A 24410-nucleotide genomic window follows, 5' to 3' on the forward strand; every position below is an offset into this window, starting at 1 on the left:
TCCTTGGTACTACATACATAGAAAAAAAGCCAGAAGTGATTCTGAGGCTCAAGTGGTAGAGCTCTAGCCTTGAGAAAATCCAAGGACAGTCCTCAAGCCCAGGACTGGCAAAAAAAAAAAAAAAAAACAGAGAGAGAGTAAATGATGGAAGCTAGACGTGAACTCAATTCTTTGAGATAGGACCTCAACATAGAGCACGGAGTGGTCACAAATTAACTATGTGGCCCTGAAACTTGAAATCCTCCTGCTTGGGAGCCAGATTTTAAGATTACTGGTTGTGCCACTCCACCCAGCTCTATCCTGTATTTTCCATATTGTCTTGAAAAAAAATCACATGGTACAAATACAATGTCAAAAAAGTTTTTTGTTAGTTTTTTGTTGGTTTTGCTTTGTTTTGAATTCTCAGGGCAATGAATAGAGGGGTTATAGTTACATTCGCCCTTCTCATGTTTATGTCCCCATTTCTCTCCTCCCACCTCTCCCAAAAATCTTATTTTCCTTCCTTCCCTTTCCTATTTCAAATGAACAAATAAATGTATATACAATATACCAGGTAACTAAGTCAGATACAGTAACTACATGAGATTAACCATTACGGGGAATAAAAGAGAAAAGAAATAACATAGTACATTAAGAACAACAATCACAAAGATAAACCTCTTGCTTCCATATTCTGGAGTTCCTTTCATTTAGTCTCATGCTATATGACCTTATGTGCATAGCTATTGAGATCTCTGCTAGGAGAAGCCTAGATGTGTACTAATTATTACAAATGAGGGAAATCATTGAACCTATGTTCTTTTGGCTTACTTCACTTAATACGATTTTTTCCAAGTCTTTCCATTTCCTTACAAATGGGGTGATGTCATTCTTTCTGATGGCAGCATAGAATTCCATTATTTATAAGTACCACATCTTCTTGATTCATTCTATGATCTATGATCTATGCAACATGATTTACTACTACTCCAAATAATAAAACATTTGTAAACTTTTAAACTTTTTTCATTATATCTGAAAGTAAAAAAAGAATCATAATCGTTAAGAAAGATTCTACCTTCCAGAGGGATCACTACTACACTGTTGGTGGGAGTGTAAACTCATTTAACCACTGGAAAGCAGTATGGTGGTTCCTCAAAAGACTAAACACAGCAAGACTAAACCAAGCAATTCCACTCCTTGGCATTTACCCAAACGTCCAGAAACAAGGACATACTAAATCCACTAGCACAACAATGTTCAATGCAGCATTATTTACCATACCTAAGATACGGAACCAATCCAGATGCCCCTCAGTAGATGTTAGATCAAGATGATGTGTTACTTATACACAATGGAATTCTATGCTGCCATCAGAAAGAATGACATCACCCCATTCATAAGGAAATGGAAAGACTTGGAAAAAAAATCATATTAAGTGAAGTAAGCTTTACCCAAAAGAACATAGGCTCAATGGTTTCCCTCATTTGTAATAATTAGTACAAATCTAGGACTCTCCTACAAGAGCATTACAATAGCTCAAACCCTAAATAAATAAGGTCATTTAAGATGAGACTAAATGAAAGGATCTAAAGGATATGGAAATAAGAGCTTTATCTAGTGTGATTATTGTTCTTAATGTACTATGTTATGTCTCTTTTTTTGCCCTTAGGGTCACTCTCATGTTGTTACTATATCTGTACCTGGTATATTGTATATATTTGTTTATTTGAAATAGGAAAGGGAAGAAAGAAAACAAGATAATCGGGATGGGTGGGGAAGGGAAATGGGGAAAAAAACATGAGAAGGGGCATCCATGTGTGAGAAGTAATGGACCTACTACCTGACGAATGTAACTGTAACCCCTCTATACATTATCCCAACAATTGAAAAAAAAAAGATTCTGCCTTGAAATTAGAGAAAAGCACATAGATAAAAAAAATCAGACTGGAGTATGTGCACAATTAAAGTATGTCTCTAGCTTAAAGTCTTCGTATTAGAAAAAGATCAGCACTCTCTGAATTAATGTAGTAACAGTGTCACTGCTATATCCCAACATGTTTTCATAAAAATTAAAACTTGTTTATGGCTCTAAAACATGTTTTATTACATAGATTAATACATATTTATGATATACAAACCCTTAGCCTAATTTTGATTATGTTCTAAAAACTAAGTGCCAGTGATTATATAGAGATTCTCTTCTTGAATACTTGTTTGTTAAACACATCATCTGAAATATGATGTAAAAATCAATGTTAATAAATTCTTTAATAAAAAATGCAAATGGGAAAAAATTAAAACTTGTTAGTATGGTAAGCTTGCAGCATGCAAAAATACTTCTCTATTTCTCTGGAACTTATCAAGTGATGTCACTCATGAGATAGATGCATATATTTCTCAATAAGGAGGAATATCCACAGATAACCATAATATCTACAACCCTGAATGAGATGTGCATATCAATAATTTGTGGCTTGTCTATGCTGCTCAGTATCTGTTATTATATAAAGTTGCTGTTACTCATAAGATGAAATAAGCTATATTGTTATAGTTCACACCTATAATCCTAGCTACTCAGAAAGTTCAGATCTGAAGACCATAGTTCAAAACCAGCCTGGGCAAGAGGTCCAGGAGACTCCTATCTCCAAGTAACCATCAACAAAGCTGAAAATAGAACAGTGGTTCAAGTGGTAGAACACATGTGCTCAAGGACAGCACCCAGGACCTGAGTTCAAGCCCCAGGACCAGCAGACATAGAGAGAGGGAGAGGGGAGTGACTAAAATGTTTATGAAAGTAAAAAATAATAGGTACATATTTGTCAAAACCTTTCCACAGGTTTACAAAGATACTGATAGTGGAATGTAATAGGGCAGAGGACAATAAAGGATGCTTACTATGCAGTCTTTTTCAATCCTAAGTCCCCATGTCAGGGAGCCAGATTTATCAAAAGCAAGCACAAAATGTCTAATTACATTTTAATCCCAGGTAAGTGAATATGTGTACATCCCCTGTAATACTGGGCACATATTTGTACAAAAGCTAATTATTTATGTGAAATTCAAATTGAACCGGACACCTGCTATTTTATTTGGCTACTCTGTTATGTTTGCACTAACTTAAAAACTTAAATTGAAATTTTAATTCAACGTCTCTGTGGCTCAATGAAACTAGAATCATGGCAATTAACAAATCCTTACTAAATCTCCAATTTTCTCTATGACCATATGAATCCCCAAAACCAGTTGCTAACTTTAGCTTTAGCAGGAGATAAAAAAAAATGAATACTTGGCTTTATTAAAAAAAAAAAAAAAAAAAAACAGGAGCCAGGCAGGGAGTTTGTCCTAGTGGTAGAGTGCTTGCCTAGCATGAATGAAGACCTAGGTTCAATTTCTCGGTACCACATACATAGAAAAAGCTGGAAGTGGTGCTGTGGCTCAAATGGTAGAGCTCTAGCCTTGAAAAAGCGCAAAGATAGTGCGGGCCCTGAGCTCAAGCCCAGGACTGGCAAAAAAAAATAAAAGTAAAAATAAAATAAAATAAATAATAATAAACAGGAGCTAAGTAATCATTTCATTTTTCCCAAGTTAATACTGATCACATGTAGACACTGTTTCTATATAAGAATATCACTGTTTGAAAGAAGAAAAGTCATTCGGATCAATGCAGATTTCATGGCAACTAACAAATGAAAATACTCCATGTTAAAAGTAACTCTAAGGAGAAAATGTGTCCCAAATATATACCATTTCTACTTCTCCTAAACAATTCTGAGGAAAAAAATATACGTAACACTAAAAGAACTTGTTACACTGGTTTCTAGCCTGTCCAACTTGCATAGCATATGCTATTAAATATAAATATAGTGTCTTTCTATGTTTATTTTTAGGGCGAGAAAAGGCAAAAAGGAATGGATGAAAGAGTAAGAAAATTCAGTCATTATATTTGGTGGACTCCGTATAAGAAATGAACCGTGTAAACTGTGGGTAGGGACCAGAGGGGGGAAATGAGGAAGAACAAAGGAAGGTGTGACATTGTTGAGAAGCACTGCACTCACAACCTGATTTATGGACCTATAACTGCTTTATACAAGAATTTAACAATAAGAATTTTTTAAGTTTAGTGATTCTTCTCTAATTCACAGCTGCTTCAGTACTACGTGAAGTTAGAATAAAAGCTAGACTATAGTTATTTACTGAGAGTTTCTCATAAAGCTCAATTGGTGATGATAACCATAAATACAGAATGATACTTTTGGTCACAATTACTTTTGGACAATTGCTCCAAAAGCAAAGGAAACATCTTGGTAGCCACCACACCAGGCAGTCATCCGACAGCAAACACACAGGGGTGTCTCAACATCTGTTCTTTTGAACTTCTCCCTCATTTTTATGAACTTTGATCTACAAAGCATTCCTGAACATCATCCTTATTTTTAATTTGGCATTTATAAATCTTCCTGAAACTGTATATAATTTATTAATTCTATGTTACTTTCCAAATCAAAGAAAATTATAATACCAGAAACATGAACCTGATGACTTAGTTCAGATATCAATATTATTGTTTTCTGGTATTCTTGTCTTTTCTCTACAATGCTGTAAGATAAATGGCCTGTCTGCTGTGATCATGGTGAAGGGATTATAGAGAACTCAAATTGTTACATACTGATTCAGCCAAGGGCACATGGCACCATGGGACTGACATGGCATCCGAGAAATAATGACACCAACTCAATGTAAGCAAACAGAAGAAAAAGAAGCAAACGGGCAACAGAAATATAGAAACACAAACCAGAAGCTGTGCATTTGTGGCTCACAACTGTAATCCTAGCTACAAAGGAAGCTGAGATCTGAGGATGGTGATTCACAGCAAGCCTGAGCAATAAAGTCCAGGAGACTCAGCTGGGTGTGGTCGCTCCAGCTAGTAATCCTAGCTACTTGGGATGTTGAGATCTGAGGATCAAGGTTCAAAACCACCCTGGGCAAAAAAGGACCTGAGACTATTATCTCCAATGAACCTCTAGAAAACATGAAGTGGGGCTTGGTTCAAGCTGAAGAGTTCAGGGGTAGGGCAGTAGTCTTGAGCTAAAGAGCTCAGGTACAGTGTCCAGTACCAGAGTTCAAGCCCCATGACTCACACACACACACACACACAAAAAGTCCATAAGACTCAATCTTCAGTTAACCTCCCCAAAAGCCAGACATGGAGGTGTGGGCTAAAGTGGTAGAGTGTCAACTTTGAGAGATAAAGCTAAGGGACAGTGCTTAGACTCTGAATTCAAGATCCAGTAAGCTCCTCCTCCCCCCTCACACACAAAAGGAAAAGAAAGGAACATAAAAACGTACTCAGAGTCAGGGAAAACTTCATGGAGAGTCCTAAAGACTAGACAGGAGCTATGTCCCCATGTAAACACATGACTGCAGGCTACCTCTGTCTGGGCATCACAAAGTTGTTGATGCCTGAAAGAGGCAGAGAACTCACGGTAGTGAGGACGTTGGAGATGTGTGAATTCAAATTACTGAGAAGTTTGCATATCATTTGTTAAGAGTTAAGACTTAATTTGTGGTTTATTTAAAGTTTACTTTGACATAGTATATAACATATGTAGAGACTGTGTTTCTAACAGATTATTAAAGTAATGGCATCAAGGACATTCAAAACCAAGCAAGCTGGAAATAAAGTCAAACAGGAGGCAAGACCAAAAATAGGACTGTATATGCCTGTAATCCCAGCTACTTGGGAGACACAGGTAGGAGGATAAGAGTTCAAAGTCAGCCAGAGAAAGTTACAAAAACTGCGTCAAAAATGAGAGCTGAGAGCATAGCACAAGTAGTGGAGTACTTAATACAAGCATGAGATGCTTTCTCAATCCTCAATACTAAAAAAGTGTGGAAGTACATTCAAATGGGAGATAAATTCTAGAATCAGTTAAGATTCATAAACATCAGCTGGTACTGTATAGATAAAGAAGAGCTGGGATATATCCCAAGTGTACTATAACTTACTAATTACATGGTAATACCAGGTAATTTTTTTAAAAAGTGGTTCTGGTCAGTAGTTTAACCATTGTAGAAATAAAGATTTCTCCTGATCAAGAGCTGGTATGGTTCTAGTACCTTATGATGCTACTACAGAATGACTGTGTTCCCTAAGGAAGTCATATGATGAAAATCTTACTATCAAAGTGGTTTTAGAGTCAGGGCTTTTAGGAAGCAATTCAGATGACATGAGGTTGTAAGGATAGAATCCTAATCTGACAGATCTGGTGGCCTTTTCGGTGGGGGACGGGGGGGAGGCAGGGAAGGGGAGAAAGAAGAAAAAAACAGAGAGATCTTTCTCAAGCCCTGAGAAAGGCCACATGAAGACACAGCAAGAGATTGGCTATCCACAAGCCAAAGAACCCTCATTAATAAGTAAAACTATGTATGTCTTTTTTTTTTAATTTATTAAGATGATATATGAAGAGGTTACAGTTACATTAAAAATATACGTTATTAAATCTAGCAAATATATTAATTCCATGCAAGTATTTTAAGTTTTCAAGAAACATGCTTTCTCAAATCAGTTTTCTCATAGTAAAAACTCAGTTGTAAATTGTCAGGCAAAAAAACATAGGAGTATTGGGGAAATGATGTATTATTGCTGGACTTTTCTTTTAATCTTTAAAAAGTGTTGTTGCTTTTTTTTAATGTAGGAAATATGTCTGCTCACTGTGTACGTCTTGAGTCTTGATTCTAGACTTTCCCAGCATCCAAACCTACAGGAAAATAAGTTTCTTCTGTCTCAGCCTGTGGTATTTAAGGCAGCCTAAGCTAGCTAATTCAGATTTCAACCAACTCATAACCCTATTCCAGAAAATATGTGGTCAGAGGAGTTTATACTATGTCCCTCTCCCCCAATCACAACGAAAATAATTAGGATTGCACTTTCAGAAAGGTAGGAATGGTTTGGAGTCTCTCTGGAATTTAAAATCTATTAAGGGAACACATTAATTAATAGCAGAGATAGAAGATAAGATTGAGTAAAAGGTGAAAATAAGCTTATGACAGACCACATAGGAACCTGAATATCAAAACAAGTAAATGAAAGGAATCTATGCTGCCATCAGAAAGAATGACTTCTCCCCATTTGTAAGGAAATGGAAAGACTTGGAAAAAATCATATTAAATGAAGTAAGCAAGACTCAAAGGAACATAGGTTCAATGGTTTCCCTCATTTGTAATAATTAGTACACATCTAGGACTCTCCTAGCAGAAAACACAACAGCTCAAAACCTAGGTCATATAGGATGAGACTAATTGAAAGAAACTCTGATATTGAAACATGAGCTTTAACTGATGTGATTGTTGTTCTTAATGTACTATGTTACTTCTCTTCTCCTTTCTTGCCTGTTGGTTAATCTCATACTGTTACTATATCTGACTTTGTTACCTGGTATACTGTACATACGTTTATTTATTTGGAATAGGAAAGGGAAGGGGGGGAAACAAGATGATGGGGAGGGGGTGGGGGAGGGAAATGGGGACAAAAACATGAGAAGGGGTATCAATGTGTGAGAAGTAATGCACCTACTACCTGGCGAATGTAACTGTAACCCCTCTATACATTACCCCAACAATTAATTAAAGAAAGAAAGAAAATAGAAGAATACAGCTGATATTAAAAGGCATCATTCTTTGAAATACAATGCAGCCAAATGAAAGAGAAAAGAGAAATTGTCCCCTCCTGGTGCATAATCACTAGTCATAATTCTCACAGTGAATCTCATTTTGCCACAGGTACTTTGCATGAGGCCCTGTACCATTGCAACATGCTTAACAATTATAGCCTGTACTTGTATAACCCCATATCATAAATAGACCAATTCCCTCAAATATCCTTGCTCAAGAAATGCCATTTCTTATTTAATTGCTACATATGAGCACCAGCCTATCAATGAAAATGTGTGCGAGCTTACTAGCAAAAGCAATTTAACAGGACCATAGAGGTAATGAAGAATCCTGTGGGAAAAAGTTACTTTCTGCCTGGGCTTGAGCTAGAATTATAGGTATGAGCCATCAGTCCTTCCATTTAATGCAAACCCACAACAGAAGAGATGACTGGCCTACATGAAGAAAGTAGTGTTTGTCCTTTCAGAAAGTATGTATGTTCTTCCTTTAATTGCAGATTCCAAAAACATGCTGATACTACTTTTTAAAATATTTTACCAGAGCTGGGCACGGTGGCTCACACCTGTAATCCTAGCTGAGGCTGAGAACTGAGGATCGCAGTTTAAAGCCAGCCCAGACACTAAGGTCTTTGAGACTCTTATCTCCAATAAATCACAAGAAAACCAGAAGTGGTGCTGTGGCTCAAGGGTAGGGCAGAATTCTTGAGCAGGAATAGCTCAGGGACAGTGCCCAGGGCCCAGAGTTCAAGTCTCACAACCAACAACAACAATATATATATATATATATATTTTTTTTTACCAAATTCATATCTACTTCTTAAATTAACTTGTGATACTCTTATCTAAGTTCTTTACTTACTGTTCATACTCTATCACCAAGTTAACATTATGGTTGAAAGAAGCCTCAAAAAATCATGGCGATAAAACTCTCGGAAGATGGATTACATAAATCAATTCTTGCTGAGATTAACATCACTGGACTGCTGCTATCAGTCAACTATTTAACAAACTAAACTTTCCTTTAAAAAAAATAAATGTCAATTCTTTTCATCAATTATATTTACCTGCTTACCCCTCCGCCTTCACTCAGAATTCTTTTAAGTTAAAAGTACACATTAAAACTAGGGCTTCCAATAACACCTCTGGGTACCCATTTTACATACATTGTTCTGTCCATAATGCTCTCTCTTAGTATGCACCTATAGAACACAGGCAGATCACTCACACCAACAGGAACTCAGGAAACTCCGGGAAAAGATTTAGCACTTCTGAGAGTGAAGTTTAGCCCTTTCTATTCTCTTACTCCCTCGTTAAACTCCAAAGAATTTAGGTCGTTAGGCAGTTTGGCCCCGTTCATGACCATGTTTTCAGTGTTCAGTGCCAAGATGCAAAATGCCAGGCATATTTGTTGGGCAGAGCCAGGCACAAGGATTCCTCAAGGGCTGCTGTCACAGGTGAGCCTGTCAAAGCCTGACTCCAGAGGCAGTTAGTTGCTCGTAAAACACTCCAAGTCCAGCCACAGTGTTTTCCTGGGGGAAACCTAAAACATGCAGAAGGATTAGCTTTGTGGCACAAAACCTCAGGTACAATTTCCCCACTGGCAACAAAATTCTCCAGAGAAATTACTGCAAGCTCCTGCCTTCTGCCCTTTTGCCTGCCTGGAATGAAGCAATTCCCTAGTGAGCTTGGGCAAACTGTGTCCTTGGTGCTTATAAAAAGCATGGCTACTCAGTATCCCCAGGGGACCCAGGAACATGGGAGACAGCTGATCTGTCTGAGGACTTATCAACAGCAGAAGTGGACAGGAGAGAAGCCGTTTGTCATTCCTCAGCTGCCCACTCAGTGACAGGATTTTCATTTAGTTGGTACGATCTTGGTGACAGGACTGGGGGATAACAATGCATGGCTTTGTCAGTTAACCCAGAGAGCCCTCAGTTAAGTCCTAAGGGGTAGTGGATACAGACAGACCTCCATTAGCTGTGGAATTCAGAGGTGCAGAGGAGACCAGAATGTTGTAGTCAGGCTACCTCGAGTTGCATGACCTTTAAGGTCATTTCTTAGGATTGTTTTTCCCTTAAACTATATATTAAAGGGAAAAATTACATTTCTACCATTTCCCTTTGAGTGTTTAAAACTGCTTCTCCTGTTCTGAAATCTTTTCTATAAAAATTATCAAGTATCACCTACCATATTACTTACTTATCACAGATACAAGTTACTCTATATTATTACATATTTTTATCCTTCCCCATCAGTCAGCACCTTCTAAATTTAGGTAATAGTCTCAAGAAAATGTAAACTCACTTTTCTGATCAGAAGCCCTCTAGAAGAAAACGTGGTGGTGATCATTGGCTTGCATGACTTCTGGGTGGAGCTCCACATATATGCAGAGATAAACCATGTGTGGAATTTGTCAGGGGCCTGTGGACCATAATACTCTGTCTCTGAGCACACTCTTCAAAACACTTTTTGTGGAGCAATTCAGAACTCTCAAATTTGGCTGGCAGAAGAAAACACTTGCATTTGAAATTATAACAAAATTTTCTATTGAAAAAGTTTTTTGCAAGTTTGGGTCAGGCACCAACTGACTCACACCTGCAATCCTAGCTACTCAGGGAGCTAAGATCTGAGGATCACAGTTCAAAGCTAGCCCAGGCAGAAAAGTCCATAAGACTCTTATCTCTGATTAACCACCACCAAAAAGCCACAAGTGGAGCTATGGCTCAAGTGGTAGAGCACCAGCTTTGAGCAAAAAAGCTAAAGGACAACACATAGACCCTGAGTTCAAGCCCCAGTACACACACACACACACACACACACACACACACACACAAACATACACATACATGTGCACGCACACATACACAAACACACACACTTTGTAAGGTTCAAATTCAAACACCAGATTTTATAAATTTTATAGATGTGGAAGTAGAGAACCAAAAATGTCACTAACTTTATCAGATTCACTCAACTAAGTAATACGATTACTAAGCAATCATATTTCTGTAACTGTTAATATGTTATAAATGAGAAGTCTATAGAATAAAATATCAATAATTACCTGAATAGTTTAGACCAAAAGTAGCTTAACTCTGCTATAAGAGAATTTGGCAGCTGACAGAGAAGCGGAAGAAGCTAAAGAATTAAAGACTTTATTCCAACAAAGGGTATGTGGTAGTTAGAGCTAAGTTATAAATATATATATATATGAAAATATACAGGGGCATATGCATATATAAACACACTTATTGACTAAAATACGGTACCCACTGGGGAGGATTGCAATGGTGTAATTCCTCTGAACATCTAGCTTAACAGTTTAATGAAATGTATACTAGGAAGCTGAAATACGTGTTATTGGAAGAGGGAAGACGGACAAATGGAGAGGAAGGATAGGCGAATACAAACAAAATAGTCAGTGTGATTATGTGAAACTGAAGTCAAGTAACCTGAGGGAATGGGTGAACTTGGAGGAGATAGAGGAGAACCTGGGAGGGGACACTGATCAAGCTGCACTGTACTTATTGACATGATGAACTGAAACCCCCTTGTACAACTACTTAAAAGATAATATAATATTATATATATATATATTTAAGCCGTACTCAATTCAATTAGTCTCCCTAAGTAAGAAACTGTTTAACCTTTCACCCACCAGCCCTGTGATTTTAAAAAACAAATCACCACCAAATATTCCCTTAGGCAGAACTTTCCAATGAACATATAGAGGTATACATATTCATATGTATACAGATATAGACATCTATATCTATATATGCATATATACATATGTATGTCAGATACATAAATACAGATTCATTATTGAAATGTCAAAAATCTAAGTTTAGTTGTAATATACAAATTAGGGCAATAATCTGTAAATTTGAACTTTAAAAACGTGCTATTCATTAATAACCAATAATGGATTTATATTTAAGATTTAGTTGCTATTCATTGTATCCTAATGATTCTCCCAGAAAACATTAAAATATTATCCACAAGTGAATGCTTAGCCATCAAAACTGGCATTGCTGTTACTGCTTAAAACATAACTGTTTATGATATTCTTGTTTCCTTAAGTAGAACACATGTACTTTACCAACACATATTTAGATACTCTCATTTTCCAGATAAGAAAACTGAGGCTCAGAAAGGAAGGGTTCTCCTTTGGCTGCATGAAGCTTGTAAGTAATAGAGGTATCATGTGAACTTTTGAAGACATTAATGGCAAGTAAGCATCTTAATCCAAGTCACAGCTCTGGGCTCTAATAATAATAATTCTAATAATAGTTAATTACCTTCAGATTAAGTAGCTCCAGGCAGCTGTGTTTTCCGAGCTTCCAGAATGCTTTATAAATAAATCTCTTCGACAAGTACTATCCTTTTAACTAGTGGTAAGATCTTAAGAAGTCTCTTAGCTGCTCTGAGCTGCTCTTTCCTCTTTTAAAATGGATAGCACTAACATACAAAATGCCTGAGAGTAATAAGCATACAAAAGTGATTGCTAGTGCTAATTGTTATTTCACTTCATGCTTTATGTCACTATATTTTGCCATTCCAGCTACTCTTTGCTTACTAAATTAGCACCTGTCCATAAATGTCAGCACTGCTCATTCTAAAGTGGAAACTGCAAACTTCCAGGTCTTAGCTACATGACAAAGTACAGTTTTATAACATCTCTCGCATGACTGAAAACTCTAGACCATTCTAAGGGTCCTCAGAATCATTCTCCATTGTACTTCAAGAGAGTAGAAAGTAACCTGACAATTTCAAGTCCCAAAACTAAGCTCCATTCAAGTATTGACTATCTAAATTACAAAACAACTACCAGCAAAACCAAACAGGAGAATATGTTTGATATATAGAAAGACACAGGAAAGACAAAAGGAAAAAGAAATGAGGTAAGGATGCTGAATGAGGAAAGAAACAGAGATGACCTAGGAAGCCCTAGAAAATTCCTTAGCATACCAGATAACAAAGTCAGATACTGTAACAATATAAGATTAACCAAAGAGAAGAGAAATAACATAGTACACTAAGAACAACAATCACACAAAAAAAACTCCTGTTTCTGTATGCTTTTTTTTAAGCCATTTCTGCAAATTTAGTGATCTGTATAATCTAATAAAGGTATTGAAAGTACTGGCCAGGAATTAGGCCTAGTGGTAGAGTGCTTGCCTAGCATGCATGAAGACCCGGGTTTGATTCCTCAGTACCACATACATAGGAAAAAGCTGGAAGTGATGCTGTGGCTCTAGCAGCAGAACATTAGCCTTGAGAAAGTTGAAGGACAGTGTTCAAGCCCTGAGTTCAAGTCCCAAGACTGGCAAAAAAAAAAAAAAGTACTTTGCTGGGACAAGTGAGACTCTAATCTCTAACAAACCAGCCAAAAGGTTTAAGTGGAGCTCTGGCTCACACCAGCTTCAAGCTAAAAAAGCTAATTAAGATTGTAAGATCCTGAATCAAGCCCCAGTCTGTCACAAAAAGAAAAGTAAAAATAAGTACTATGATAACTGAAGAGACCAGCTTAATGGAGACTGGATGTATGTAATAAGACCATATTAAACCAGAGTTTTAAGGAATATCTTGAAGCATAGATATAAAATATTGTGATTTCAGTCACTTTCTCTGTGTGAAGTTTCTATGGTTTATGCTATAACTGCATTCTATGAAACAGTAAGTGAAAATGGATGATCTGTGCTTTTCATGTGTAAATGGATCAAAGTGTATAAAGAGTGACAAATAAAGCTAATGATTTTTTTAAAAAAGAAAAGAAAATTCCTTAGCATTCTTCACCAGACTAACAGGCCCTATGATAGGGTGGGGCTGCCAGAGGTTACAGACTGACAGGAAGAACTGAATCACTTCCTCCACCAAAATGAACTCTGATCTCAGAGGAAGAACTTGATTATGGCTTATTCTTCCCACCAAGCAGCAAAACATGATAGAAGTCCTTTAAATCTGAGTCAGTTTCCTTGTAACTCTTCTCAGAATCCTGGAAGATACTATAAATGAAAATATTCAGAAATGAAATGCAATGCATGGATCATTTGAGGACTTGCCTAGCAAGTTCAAGTCCCTGAGGTCACGCTCCAGCACTACAAAAATAAAAATAAAAATAAGATTTTAAAAAGGTAATCTTTTAGCTGGGTGTGGTGGTTTATGCCTGCAATCCTAGATACTCAGGAAGCTGTGATCTCAAGATCGAGGTTCAAAGTCAGCCCTAGCCATAAAGACTATGAAACTCTCATGTCCAATTAACCACTAGAAAACCAGAAATGGGGCTGTGGCTCAAGGGTTTGGGTGGTAGCCTAGAGCTCAGGGATATCACTCGGGCCCCATGACCCACCAAAAAAAAAGGGTGATTTTTTTTTTTCTTCATCCACAAAACCAAGGATGAATACTATACTACAATGGACAAAGCATAGAATGCAAAAATCATGAAAAAGCTCTTTTTGGTATTTACATCCATAGAATGGACTAGAACTGAGCACTAATCAATGGTAAATCATGAATATACGCAACATAATTAAATATACAACTGGCAGTAAAAAAAATCAGGTAAAAAGAGAATACTATGTAAATCTATTTATATAAAGTTGTAGAGAATACAAACCTGTTGTGATAGAAAGCAAATTAGCTGAAAGAAGGGACACTGGTCAAAATATATTGTAATCATAAATGAACATTTTGAGGTAAAATCTTTTTGTACAACTACTTCAAGACAATAAAAATAAAGTGCTAAAAAAATTTAAAATCAGCAGGTTGGTAATTATATGAAGATATGAATGGATATGTAAGGAAGAATAGGAAAGGCAGAAAAATCTTTAAGGTGACAAATACGTTCATTATCTTGAAAGATCTTATGGAATGGATCAATCATAAATACATCCACAATAAAATAGTTAAAACAGTCCCAGCATCCTCCTGAGAAAAGCTAGACCCAACAATAACCACTGGACTTAGTGGAGCTGGTCCCGGCTAGGGAGCGTAATCTGGGCCCACAGGCTTTCATGTGGCTTTCTACTTCAGCCACAAAGCAGATCTAAAAATAGTTGATGACATAGAGCAAATTAGTGAATGACATACTTTTCTAAAATGAGGTAGGATGACATTGAGTTCTCCCAGGGAAATCATGAACATGGTAAAGGAGCAGGGAGAGGGCAACAGAACACTCCACCAAACCCTATAGTGAAGGTTCCTCTAGTCCTAAAGTAGATCAATGGTGTCTACAGTATGCTTCATACTGGACTTACTAAAACCAAATATACTTGAGAGATCTGGAGACAGGGAAGAAAGGGTAATAACTAAGTAGTGTTATGAATCTTATCTAGTAACATTTTAGACAAAGCAGGACCTATGAAGAGGGCTTCTATTCTATTAAAGTTTGTGATTGTTTTTTAAAAAATATGTGTATATATACATATATATACACACACATATATGAATCATGTTAAAATACTAACTCCCAGAATAATGGTATTATGAGATGAGAGTTTTGAAGGTAATTAGGTCACCAAGACAAAAGTCCTTATGGGTGAGAAGACTCACTAACTGCCTCAGAGGCCTTCCTAGCCCCCTCTATCCTGAGAGGACATAGCAATAAAGCATATTCTATGAATCAGGAAACTGTGGCCCTTACGGGACACCAACTCTGACTGCACCTTGATCTTGCACTTTCCAATTTCTGAAAGTGTGAGCAATAATAAATTTCTATTGATCATAAAAGCTCCCAAGACTATGCATTTTGGTACAGCAAACCCAAAGGGCTAAGACATGATGGTGGCAAGATATGAGATGCTATGCATACCTTGTATACATGAACGGTTTTTAAAATTATACAGTTTTAATTTTTGCAATACCGTCATCACGTGAGGTCATTGTTAGGTTAGCTTTGTTGTACGAGGATTTGAAGTCAGTGCCTTATACTTGCTAGACAGATGATCACTCACGGGAACCACTCCACAAGGCAGTGTTGCTTATTAGCACAGAATGGCATATTTTCTCTACAGCCAGTCCCTGAAGCAAGGCATCCTAGCGACCATCTCCTATAAAATTCTTGTGAAGTTATTAACTTTTTAACATTTAATTCTTGTGTCCTGTGTGTTAGGAGGGCATTAACATTATACCTCAAGAGTGAAGAGACACTTGGTCAAACAAAAGTCACTAATGTCAACCCAAAATAGATGGATGCTTAACAATCTTGTATCTCTTCCCTGGGGGGAGGGGGGAATAAAGCAATCAGTGAAATGTACTGATACACAGATTTACTAATTCATTTGTTTAACAAAGTAATTTAAGCATCTGCATTCCTAAAATACATGGACGTTTGGGGGTGGAGGGGAGGAGGATTGGTGTTAGTGACTAACAAACAGAATTATAGACATGTTTTTGTGTCTTTACACTTGTCTATGCCTTCCACATTTTTTTAAATGGGCTAGAAAGAGCTATATATTTTACCATCAACAAATTTTGAATGATAAAATGGTAATGTCAGACCTACTCAAACTATCCAAAACCATTAAATCTTCAGCATAGCCTAAGGAGATTTTCCCTAAAAAGTGTGTATTGTTCGGTCTGTCTTCCTGTCTGCCTTCCTGTCTGCGTCTGTGTTTCTGTCTACGTATATATTTATATGTGCCTGTGTGTGCATGCATGAATGTTGTTAATGGATTTTCACCTCTCTTAAAATGTTTCCTTTCTGACTTTCCCCTCATGAATGCATGTGTACCATCTAAGATCTGCAGATAAAGTGGTTTGTAAGAAAAAGGATTAAGGGGAAGGGAAATGGGTACCAAGACATGTGAAAGGGTATCAATGTATGTGAATTAATGCACCTTCTATCTGGCAAATATCATGTAACCCTTTTACTAATTACAATAAAAAAAAATTAAAAAAAAAAGAAAAAAAAAAAGAAAAAGGATTAAGAAAGTACTAAACAAGGGCCGGGAGTTTGGCCTAGTGGTAGAGTGCTTGCCTAGCATGCACAAAGGCCCGGGTTCGATTCCTCGGTACCACATACATAGAAAAAAGCCGGAAGTGGTGCTGTGGCTCAAGTGGTAGAGCTCTAGCCTTGAGAAAGTCCAAGGACAGTGCTCAGGCCCTGGAGCTCAAGCCCAGGACTGGCCAAAAAAAAAAAAAAAAAGAAAGTACTGAAATACTGAAAAAATACTGAAAAATTCATAAGATTAGTTTTTCATGTTTACCAAATACAAAATTGTTTTAAAAAAATTTACTAAAGAGAAGGAAGAATTTTAAGGAAATGATGCTTTCATAAAATACTAAAGGTTGGAAGTTGGTGGTCCATTATTGCAATCTTAGCTATACACAAGGCTGAGATAGGAGGATTGAGGTTCATAGTCAGCCTAGGCAGAAAAGTTCATGAGACTCTTCCTCAAATTAAAAAGCAAGAGGCCAGAAGCAGAAGCAAGTGGTAGAACACCAGCCTTGAATGAAAAGGCCAAGTGAAAACATAAGGCCCTGCCTGAATTCAAGCCCCAGTACTGGCACAAAAATAAATAAATAAATAAATAAGTATTTTCACAGGTCCCTAAGAAAAGTTATTGTGTTGAAGACTTGGAGATTCACATGTGATCTTTGCCCTATACAGTGCAAGCAATCTCAGTAAGTATTGAAACCACAAAAGCTAAGGCTGTACTCACAAGAGACTACATCTTGTTTCAGTGTATTGAAAGCATATTGACAACAAGTACTTAAACTGTTTTTGTGGGCACTCCTGTTTCTATTTTGTGTTTGTCATTTTTCTAAGCCATTCTCTTCACAGTCACTTTGAAATCTCACCTTGGGTTCCAATAAAGACAGAACTGACTAATAACAATCTTCATGACAAAGGACTAGCACTATCCACAAGGAACCGATAATTTGCAGTTCCATACTGAACTCTGGAGCCAGAGAAGTCATCTCCTGGGAAGAAGACAGCTTCTTTCAAGTGATGACAGAAAAAAAACAACTTCTCCAGAACCCAGGAGAACCAGAACTGAAAGAATAGCCATCCAGGCCACACCTGTAAGAGAGAGAGTTAAACCTATGTGTATCTTTGTTCTGTTCAAAACTAAAACTCTGAGTCTGTACCTAGAAGATGGCAGAAGACAAACTGTAGTGTCATATTCCCATGGCATTATACCACATAATAATACCCTTTCTCTATTATATTTGTTTCCTATCACTTCCACTACCTTTTCTTCTTACCTGAATAACTCTTTTGCCAGAAGCAAGGACTAAGACTGATTAGCTACGCAGACTTTCTGGTAAGATCAAAAGTATAAAAATCAAAACTCTGTATATACCTCATTACTTTCCATCATTTTCCCCTTCCCTAGCCAAACTCTCTATTCTACATCAGAAAAGCACAAGTGGAAATCTACTCTAGTTCTACTACCCTGTACTTCATACCAAAACCACCTTCTTCACTTAAGGCCCTCTGCTTCTTGCTGAAGAGCCTAAAGTAGGTTAGCACCCCATGTGGATCCACTGTTTTAGAATCCCTATACTTTTACTGCAAGATAGCTACAACTAGATTTGGAAAAAAAAAAAAAACCTAATCTAACACAATATACCTCCCAATCCATCTGTAACACTTACTAATTCAAAAACTAATTTTATTTTTAAATATTTTACAGGGAGGCAACTGGTTATTTAGCAATGACTTATCTGGAAGAGCTACCTTCTTGGCAGGTCTCAACCCACACAGCACCTTAGGAAATATGATTGCATTATATCCATTTTACCATGCCAAACACCACTGCCCTGCTTTTATTCATATAAGCGATATCCTGTGGACAGTACTGATTGCAAGAGAAAACAATACATTTCTTGTTGTAAACGAGTCCTACTTTGAGACAAGTGTCTTATTTTGTTTGGTTGGTACATTTTTATGTCCTTTTTGGCATTGGCAGATGAAGCAGAATCTAACTACCCAAGCTGCCCTCAAACATGAAACGCTCCTGCCTCAGCTTCCCAAGTGTTGATTTCAAATCACTGGGGAGTATCACCATTCCCATGCAGCAACAAGCAGTCCTGAATTCAGTGGGAGTCATCTGCTTCTACACTGTGAAGTGCATATCTCTCTGGCAGATGGATTGTTTGCCCTAACACATTTGGAGGCATATCCAGTCCTTCTTTGCCTCAAAATATTGGATGAAATTCATGGAGTACTTTGGACATGTTGTGAAGATACAGAATGAGGCCAATCTGCAGCTCAATAAGAGTCAAATCTGTGATGTCAGATTTGGGATGAATCTAGAGAAAATAACCCACCACTAACTCAGAACAGTTACCTTCCCGGCAACTCGATGTGCTTGATCATCTTCTAAATGGCTGGATTTTCATCTTAAACAATGGGTCCACCTCTTCTTTCTTTGTAAAGCAGAGGTTGATGACCCCAACAGAAAAAGCTAGAAGTGCCCACAAGGATTGAATCAATGAAGAACTACATTTTAAAGCTTTCCAAGAATCTCTCCAGTCACCTCCAATGACACCGACTCAGCAATCTGAGGATGGTCTCTACTACCATGCACTATGTATTTATGTATTATGTATGTATTTACATAATGCATCTGAAATGCAAACATATCTTCAAGAGCCAAGCAGAGCACTAAGCAGTAGGAATTCAGAGCACACTAAAAACATTCCACATTGTATCCCTTCCTGAATCACAACTACCTGACTTCAATAGTTAAAGAAGGTGGATGTGCCCAGAGCTCGTGAATAATGCCTGTAATCCTAGTTATTCAGGAGGCTGAGATCTGAGGATTATGAGTTGAAAACAGGCTGGGCAGGCCAGTTCATAAAACTTATCTCTACCCAGCAAACAGCCAGAAGTAGAACTGTAGCTCAAGTAATAGAACTCTAGACTTGAGCAAAGAAGTTAAGGTACAGTGGCCAGGACCTGAGGTCAAGCCCCAGGACCAGTACATGCATGCACACTCACATATATACATAAAGAAGGTAGATGAAGGGAGAAAACCAGAAATAAGAAAGGGAGTAGAAACAAGAAATATTGAAAGCAGATAGGGAAGAACAAGAATACAAAGATAAAATGGGATCTATAAATGTACAGAGACTAAGTTCAGTCTGATTTCATTTCACCAAATAGGATTAGAGGAGTGGAGAATTTGGGATTCCCCCAAACAAGGTTTACTTAATTGACACAAGGGGGTACAGGGTGCATGTACCCAAAGCTCTGCATTATATCATAAGTTCGAGCCAAGGAACTTCTAAGTTTTGTTATGTTTTTAAAGCCACTGGTTACCTACATGCAACCAGCCACTAAAGCACAGAGAACACAAGTTCAGATGACTGACCCCTTAACATAAAGGTCCACTGCAATCACCTAGCACCCAATTACACCAGTACACATTCCCCGGGTCCCCAGTTCGTGGAGAACCACCGTCATATTAGTTTGCAAATTAGATGTTAATTGTTTTATTAGACACAACTTACACGGATGCAAAGGAAAACCCAAAGGGGATGTTTACAGCAACAGCTGTCCACCAGTTCAAGATGTGGGGGGGGGGGGGAAGGGGGAAGGGGGAGCTCTCTGACACTTTTTAGATTCTCTTCCCCTCGAGACATTTAAAGAACATGAGAGGTGTTCCTAGCCAGCTGGTGAAGCCACTGTCTCCACCGTTATCTGATGATACTCAGGCAACCCTAGCCTCCACCCGCCTCCGCCAGCGCCGCCTCCCAGCACACAGCTCCCACCCTCCCTCCTCCCCCCCCCCACCCCCGCACCGCAACCCCTCTGCAGCTGCGCCCCAGAAGAACGCGCACTCCTCACCTCCCCTGAGCTAGCGACCCCGGCCCGCCCCTCCCCGGCTGGGAATTTCCTCGTGATTCCCCAGGACCACGGAAAACTAGGCCTTGGGGTGCCTCCGCAGAGAATGTACACAAACTCGTGACACCATCATCACTACCACCACCACCACCCCGACACACACGGCTCCCCAGGACGCAAAGCGGAGCCCCCCGCCCCCTGCCCGCCAGCCCGCCTAAGCAGCGCTTCCCTCCGGGACATCCGGCATCCCAAGGCGACAGACAAAAGACGCCCATCCGCGGGGGAAGGGCGGGAGAGAGAAGGGAGGACCCGGCCTAGGCTCCCAGGGGGTGGGGTCTCCGTGAAGTGGCTCCGCTTAGGGGGGAGGGGGGTGGGGGAACTCCACAACCAAAAGCTAGAGGCGCTAGACTGGGAGCGCTCCCAGTCCCCCTTCCTCGGCCCGGGTCCGGGGGGCGCATCCACCCGCCGGAGGTCGCCGGGCTCCGCACCCCCAGAAGGCCCGGCCGCTCGGCCACCCCCCCCCCCGCGCCCCCGCTTCCCCCTCCGCCCCGGTACCATTTCTACACAGCCCCTCTGAGGGGGAGGGGGCGGAAAAAAAACCCAAACTTTAAGAGCTATTTCAGGGGGAAGTGGTGCCGGGAGGATTCGGGGAGGAGCCATGGAAACTTCCAGACCCCATCCTTTTAGGATGGCAACCACGCAGCGGGCCTGCCCGGGCAGAGCGGGGTGGAGCGAGCGCACCCGGGCCGCCACCACCAACACACGCCCCCCTCACCCACTCCCGCCCCTCCTCGTCCCTCCTCCGTTCCCCCCGCGTTCCACCCCGCGCGCCCAGCCCCGGATCCCCGCGCACCTTCTGGGCCGGCGTGCGCCGCGCGCGCGCGCGCAGAGCGCGGAGACGCGCTCCGGCCTCCCAGGCCCGGCTCGGGGTGACTCACCCCGGCTCGTGAACTGGGGGTACCAGACGTCCAGGAGCCGGGGATGGCCGGCGCTCGCGCTGCCCTCCGCAGTCACGACGGGACAGACGCGCACCGCACACTCACGCGTAACCGGGAAACTTAATCCCACCGGGCCGAGCCGACGCCAGCCGCGCTCCGCCGCGCCCGCCCCCTCCCTCCTCCCTCCCTGCGCGCCGCGCACTTGCGCCGAGCGGGGCTGCCGGGGAGGCGGCGGCGGCGGGCCGGGGCTGCGGGGAGCCGTGACGCCGGCGACCGGCGGGTGGCGGGCGCGCTCGGCCAATCAGGGGACGCGAGCCGAGCGGAGCTTGCGGGTCCTGAGTTTGAAAGCAGCCCCCCGGGGAGGGTGGGGAGGAGGAGTGGTGGGGGAGTACCCGGCCTAAGTGAGGGGAGGGGAGGGGGACAGTGGGGGTGTCTGGGAACTTGGAGGATCAAACCCAGGACGCCCCGTCGAAGGTAATGTTTTCAGCGCAGGTCTATCCCATGTCACCCCAGCATGTGTAAACTGTTACCTGAAATGCAAATTAAGTCAAGAGTGAGACCTAGTTGTCGGTGTTTTGAGGGCTCTGGCGACCAGGAGGATTTCAGATGTCTAGCTACCAGGATGGTGAAGAGAAACACTTACTGGGAAGCCTGGGATGGGTAGAAGTAGCATCGTTTTCTGAGTTAATTTTTTTAGCACCTCAGTAGGCACTCTTAGGGTCCTGAACCAATTAAAAGACAAAAGCAGCCAGCGGCAGGTGGCTCACCCCTCTAATCCTAACTCTCCTGGAAGGTGAGAACTGAGCATCACAATTCAAAGCCTGCCCGAGCAGGAAAGTCCATGAGACTGTTAACATCAACCCGCAGAAACTCACAAATGGAGCTTTGGCTCAAGTAGTAGAGCACCAGACCATATGAAAATGAAAAGCGCCCTGGCTTGAGTTCCAGCCCAGCACCTGCACACGTGTACACACACACAAACACACTAAAAAAAACAAACCCTGTAAAGAAGAATTGATCAGAATTGCCTGAAACCTAAGAAAAATACATAATTGATTCTGTTTGGTGCTATTTAAGAGACTTTCTGAGGGCTGACATTGCAATCCTGAGTTCAACCCCAGTACTGCAAAAATATGTATTTTCCATGCCATCAATTTGTGAGTGCCACTTGTTTCCTTCTAGGGAGAAAATTGCTGCATTTTTCAAAATTTGTGTCTAATACTACAGTGAAAGATTACTCATAATTTTAAATAAAAGAATTTCTTGTAATGTTCTCAATAAAAGTACTACTTTCCCCCCTTTGGCAGACTTTAAAATTTTGTTGTGTCTACTAAAGAAATTCAATTTGCATTTCTCCAACATGTGCCAAACCTTTGAGAGGGAAAGATGGTTTATAAAATGTGCACAGCTTCAAAGGTAAACTGACTTGTGATTTTAAGTGTATATTCTGAGAAACCTGTGACACACATCATTTATCTAATGAGAACTGTGCAAAGCAAATTCTAATGAGTCCTAGTCCAAGGCACCCTGTGTTTTCCAATGCATAAATCTCTCCAGAGTTGTCCACCAGGGAAATAACCACTGACTGGATTTCTTCATGTTCTAGATATTCATCACCTTCGAGCCCTTTGAAAATGAAAACATAGTTATGTTGAGAGAAAGCTCATCCCTCCACTTATCTTTTCCCCAGCAGAGTCAACATACCTCTTATCTTCTGTACTCTTCCCATCAGCAGTCTTAAGTCTCATCTTAAAGAAACACAGAGCTGTCTTCCAGCTGCAGCTTCTCTCTCCAACCTTTTTGCCTTTCTCTTAGTGGCTAGATTGCTTGAATTTAGCAACTGAAAAGATCCTGGTTTCTTGCCCCATCCCTGCACTACTGGATTTGCTTATGGGCACTACTGATCATCTGCTACCCAAGCATTAAATATATTTTCCATTTCTTAGTCCTGCTTCCCTCAAGCATTCATCCTTTTTGTTTGTTTTGTTTTGTTAGCTCTGGGCTTGAGCTCAGGGCCTGAGCACTGTCGTTGGATTTTCTCAAGGCTAGAGCTCTACCCCTTGAGCCCCAGCATCACTTCTGGCTTTTTTTTCCCTATGTGTGTGGTACTGAGGAATCAAACCTGGGTCTTTGTGCATGCTAGGCAAGCACTCTACCACTAGGCCAAACTCCCGGCAGCATTCATCCTTTTGATAGAGGTTGCAGTGCCTGCCTCCTCTTATCTCTCCTGTTCTACTCCACCTCAACCTTCGTGCTAGCCACTAAACTTGGGTTTTTCATTTCTCTTAGGGACAGATATGTACAAACACAATACTAAGGCTTCTGCTAAGCAAGAAAAGGAAGGATATGGAGAGGCTTCATGAGTCTCCAGGGAGATCTGCCTTTATCATCAAGCCACTTAATTGTAGCCAACTTGCCTTCTCTCTCTAACATTTCAAATACTGGAAATTCTTTTTTTTTTTTTTTTTTTTTTTTTTTTGCCAGTCCTTGGCTTGAGCTCAGGGTCTGAGCACTGTCCTTGGACTTTCTCAAGGCTAGAGCTCTACCACTTGAGCCTCAGCACCACTTCTGGCTTTTTTCTATGTATGTGGTACCGAGGAATTGAACCCGGGTCTTCATGCATGCTAGGCAAGCACTTTAACCACTAGGCCAAACTCCCGGCCCCTGGAAATTCTTGAGACTCAATTCTACACTAGTTTTCTTTTTTTTAAGCTCTACTCCTGAATTCACATCATCTGATAATCAAGGGGTCCTAAATGTATGTGTTTAATCCCAGATTTCCCATATATCCAAGTGTTTGTTGGACATACTTCTTTGCTGGTCTCAAGGTGCATCACTAAGATGGAGCCATATTTCTACACTGTTTCTACCAAGATTTCTCCTTGATACTACTTATGTGATGTCACAATATCTCTCCTTCCATTTTAACCATAAATTCTGTGATAGAAGAGACCAAAAAATGATTCATACCTGGTTGGTATTCCAACAACATAGGATAAATAAATGACTGTGAACAAATCA

General features: G+C 40.1%; 1 protein-coding gene across 12 annotated transcripts in view; it reads right to left on the bottom strand.

Moving 5' to 3' along the window:
- Mpdz (multiple PDZ domain crumbs cell polarity complex component) overlaps positions 1-24410 on the bottom strand; it is a 380703-nt gene that overhangs the window by 134321 nt on the left and 221972 nt on the right. For 10 of the 12 annotated variants that reach the window (XM_090330004.1, XM_090330001.1, XM_090330002.1 and 7 more), the window contains exon 1: positions 21305-21513. The exons of 1 other annotated variant lie outside the window; for it this stretch is intronic. The gene's annotated coding sequence lies outside the window, so the exon portion shown is untranslated. Of the gene's footprint in view, positions 1-21304; positions 21514-24410 lie in introns of those variants that run through there. One more of the 12 variants, XM_090329994.1, reaches the window with a different exon arrangement.

The sequence above is a fragment of the Megascapheus bottae genome, chromosome 3 (genome assembly GCF_031878675.1).
Source record: "Megascapheus bottae isolate mThoBot1 chromosome 3, mThoBot2.hap1, whole genome shotgun sequence".
Lineage (NCBI taxonomy): Eukaryota > Metazoa > Chordata > Mammalia > Rodentia > Geomyidae > Megascapheus > Megascapheus bottae.